Genomic DNA, 4,535 nt, shown 5'->3' with positions numbered 1-4,535 from the left:
CGCGGTGCGGGGCAAGATTCCTGCGCGAACGGGGAGCGCGGGGCTGCGCGGAGCCCCCCGGCCCTCACAGACCCTCACGGCCCGGCCCGGCCCCTCGCCCACAGCCGCGGTGCCCGCGGAGCTGCGCCCGCCTCAGCCCGGGCTCAGGGGCCGGCCCTGCCCCGCCGCTCCCAAACCGGTTTCCACCCCGGGCGGGTCACCGTGTAGGAGTCGGCAGGGGATCCCCGCCAGCCCTGCCTGGTTTAATCGCCTGATGCCGTGATCAATCCTTCAGGGTGGAAAAGACTTGTACATTAACCTGGCACTGCCGAGTCCGTCATATTTAATTATAAGCCCTGAGCCTTATCAGTGTGTCCAGCTGCTCCTCAGTACAACAAAGACCAGGAGTGCTGGAGAGCGTCCAAGGTTGATGAGGGGTCTGGAGCATCTCTTATGAGGGCAGGCTGTGGGAGCTGGGCCTGTCTGGTCTGAAGAGAAGAAAACTCTTTTTCACTGGTGCCCAGTGACGGGATAAGGCCTTAAACTGGAACACAAGAACTTTAACCTCAACATGAGGAAGAACTTCATGTTGAGGGTGGCAGAGCACTGGGACAGCTGCCCAGGGAGGAGCTGGGGAGACCCCCAGCTGTCTCGGGGTCTCTGTCGGTGGAGACATTGCAAACCCAGCTGGATGCGTTCCTGTGTCACCTGTTCTCAGTGACCCTGCTTTGGCTGGGGGGTGGGACTGGATGATCTCCAGAGGTCCCTTCCAACCTCAATGATTCTGTGATTCTGTCATACTGGAACAGATCTCTTACAGGCAGCACTGGGTCTCTGGCTTTGGAAACCAGAAACCTGCATTTTGGGAAATAAAAGCGGTTACCAGCCAGGTGGATTCAGCAGAGCCGAGCTGGCAGCACCCAGCTGGGCATTCCCGTCCCACCTTGTGCCGCTGGCCTGAACGCTGCTCCCCTCTTCACACGGAGACTCCCTTCAGAAGCCAGAGCTCATTACAGCTCCCCACATTGCTTTCTGCAGAATAAGGGCGTGGTGGAACTGGAATGTTAATTATCTCATACTGGAATGTTAATTACCTGTAGATGGCCAATGGTGCTGTCTTAACCTCATAACAGACGCCTCAGGGAGAGAGAATCAGAATAGAGCCCCCTTTTTCTTAGCTGACATCCCAAATTCAGCACTGGTTTCTACCTGTCAGATTCAGTATTTTGCAAATGGTGACAGAACTGCTGCTGAATGTGGACCTTGGCATGCCAGCAGATTCTACAGATTCCATTATACAGCCTTTGCTTATTTAATTATGCATTTTTACCCCTCCTGTCCACCTGTTCAAGCTCCAACTCCATACCCACATTCCCCACACCACAAATTCTATAGTACTATTCCTGCTATTCCACTGGCATGCCAGCTGGGCAGACAGTTTCCAGCTGCCAGATTTCAGCCAGTGTGAGTGACTCCAGAGCCACTGCGAGCAGAGCCTGTCCCCTGCTGAGCACACAGGGATGTGTGAGCCCGCAGTTAACAGGCTCGGGCTCCTGTGGCACTGACAGCAGGGCTACAAGGACGCTGTGCCTGCCCAAAAGAAAATGATCTTTCTGTTAAAGTTAAGCCAGCTTCCAGCTTTCCCAGTGGAGTGTCTTTCCCCTGCCCACCACTCCGTGTCTCTGTCTCATGCACATATGATGCAGAGGAGGCACATCTGACTGGAGCACAGGACCTTTGGCTCTGGGGCATTTCACAGACCAACAGTGGCTCCCAGGGGTCACATAAGTAAATCAGACCCTGATGAAAATCTGCTACACACCCTCCTTTATCCTTCTTGCCTGCTTAGTCTCTGAATTTAAGATACTCAGCTTTCTGTTTCTTCTTATATAGGTTTAAAATGTTAATTTAATTCTTTTTCTTCAGCTTATCTCATTATATAGGCAGGTGTGTGTATTTATACTGTACATGTTCTTTCTTACCAAGAGCCCAGAAGAAAAAAGTTTGATTTCAAAACCTCATATCGAATTCCTCCTAAAGCAGCACGGTCCCTCTTCCCCAGGTCTCAGTCTCCCAAAGTCCTGTAAATGCTTTCAAAATCTTTTCTCTCATAATGCCTTTTCTCTTTTATCCCTAGTAATACTTATTCTCCATTAAATACTCCCACTTGTGTCCTACCTAGTCCTCTCCAGCCTGCCCTCTAACCTGAATCCCATTTGACCTCCAGCATCTCAAAAAAGAAGGAAAACACTGCAGTACACATCACTGCTCACCTGGGGACAGGGACAGGCTGAAGCTGGATTGGACAAAATTGTTTTCCCAGCACAAAAAAAGTATTGCTGAACATCTGGGCAATCTCATGCTAGAAATGAAAATGATAATATTGATTGTTTGCCTCAGTGCTGCATTTTGGCTGTCATTCTTCTGCACTAACACTTCACCATCAGGAATCTCCTGTGCCTTTGCTCCATTCTGCAGTTTAATTTTGCTTAGGGTAGGTACTAATACACTTAGACAATTTATGTTCAAAAGTCTTTTGAGATTACCTTAGATTTTCCTCAGTATGTCTAAAATGTTATTAATTAGATTATGTTAACCATTTTTTAAAACTTGCAATTCAATTAGATAAAAAAAGTCTCAAAAATAATTTGTTGAAGATTACCACTAGCTTGAATATACAGTCCTGTGTTCCATCAATAACTACCCAGTTTCTTGCTCTTTGATCTTTTTATACGTATTTATGTTCCTGCTATTTTAATCCAGTTTTATTGTGTTGTATTTCATTTGTAAGCAGAAAATCCATCTAAGAGGATAACAACCTGCTGATGCCCACTAATGGAATTATTCTGTTAGTGAAAACAGTAAATGCTTGTGCTACTGATGCCATAGGTCCAATCCTCAGGGATGATTCCCAGGGGCTTATCCCATTTCTGTGGTTTGATGCAGAGATACCTTCAAGGAGGATGCCCAAGGTTAGGGCAGCCTCTGAACTGTGCTGTGACCAGAACAAAGAGAGGTCAGAAAGCCAGCAGAAGGTTTCAGAAAGGTCAGCACAGGTGAGCCCAACAAATGGTTTCCCCTGGCAGGCAGAAAAACCCTGTGGCTAAAGCAGGCCCAGCAGCCCTCGGGGTTAACTTCACCAGGAATACAAACAACTCATCCCTGGATGGGACTTGGATCAGCACAGGGATGAGTCAGTGTTTGGATGTTTTACCAATAGCTACAGCGAGAGCAAGGGCAGGTCTCTAGCCTACAACTGGCAAGCAAAGTTTATGAACTTTCAGGTTTGTTTTTTTTTAGACAAAACAGAGTAATAAAAGGACATTTAAAACAAGGAAAATGTGGTTTTGAAAAGCCTCTTCCATGACCTCAAAAATTTTTACTCACCATGTATCACCTTCCCACTATTAAAAAAAAAAAACCCAAAAAAGTGTAAATTTATTCTTGAAAGAATAACAGAGAGAGGAAAAAAGCTAACATTATGTCATTTGAACCACATGTATTCAGACATACACTGAGGACTTACTGCTGGCTTTCTTAAAGGAAATATTGATGTCATCCTGGCCTGCTTCAGATCCTGCAACATTTAAATGATACACTAAACTTTTGGGTTATAAAATGATGCTACTTAAGTTCACTTAATTTTTTATTTTTTTTTTAATGGAGCAAGAGAGAATACTGGCTTTAGCAACTTTGGTTAGCATGATTTGATTAGTTAAAAAAAAAATGGAGGCAGATGCTGGCTTCCTGACTGTGTCTGACTGCATCACTGAAGGGTAACCAGGACAAATACTGTGTTGGTTAAATCCAGCACAAAATTTTGGGAGACTGTGGCATGAAAGAAACTCTACATATATATATATATATATATTATAGCAGTGATTCAGATCTTGAATTTAATCTAGGTGGTGTGAATCACCTACTAGAGGATTCTTCAGATTTCCTTTGACCAGAAAAAAAATGAGAAGCACATTTAAGATGAAAAACTTGTCCTCTTCCCCAGGCACACTCTCTATAAGCACATTTAAAAGCAGGCTTTGGCTTATCTAAAGCATACAAAGTCTTTGTATCATGAATGATTAATCTATTTCTTAATTTTGCTCTCACAGTCACCATCTTTCTACCTGAAGTAGATTGAAAAATTCTTTTAGTAACAGTGGGCATCACTGGTAAACTGAAGTATCTGAAATACACCTATAAGGAACTGCTCTTCTTTCCTGGACTGAATCCTTTTCCCTACTCCTTTAGTAAGGAGTGAGTGAGCCTCTTCAGTACACTGGGACTGAGAACTAAAAAAAAAAAAAAGTCTCCTTGCAAGGTCTTGTACTTCTTAAACTGTCCCCAAATTGTTGAGACTGCACTGACAGGACAGTTCTAACCAAGGCCAGTCTTCTGTCTATTGGCATGTGAAGCTTTGCCTCTGACAGAAAGCTTTAAAAAAAAGTTTCTACAGAGGACAAGAATGAAAATGTAGAAAATTCCCTCAGATGTGGGGTATTACCTGCCAGATCTTTGTGTGCTCTAGAATCATGGGGTGTGCCTTGAATGCTACAGGG

This window comes from Passer domesticus, chromosome 17 (assembly GCF_036417665.1).
Source record: "Passer domesticus isolate bPasDom1 chromosome 17, bPasDom1.hap1, whole genome shotgun sequence".
NCBI lineage: Eukaryota > Metazoa > Chordata > Aves > Passeriformes > Passeridae > Passer > Passer domesticus.
Note: the sequence above shows the minus strand (reverse complement) of the source record.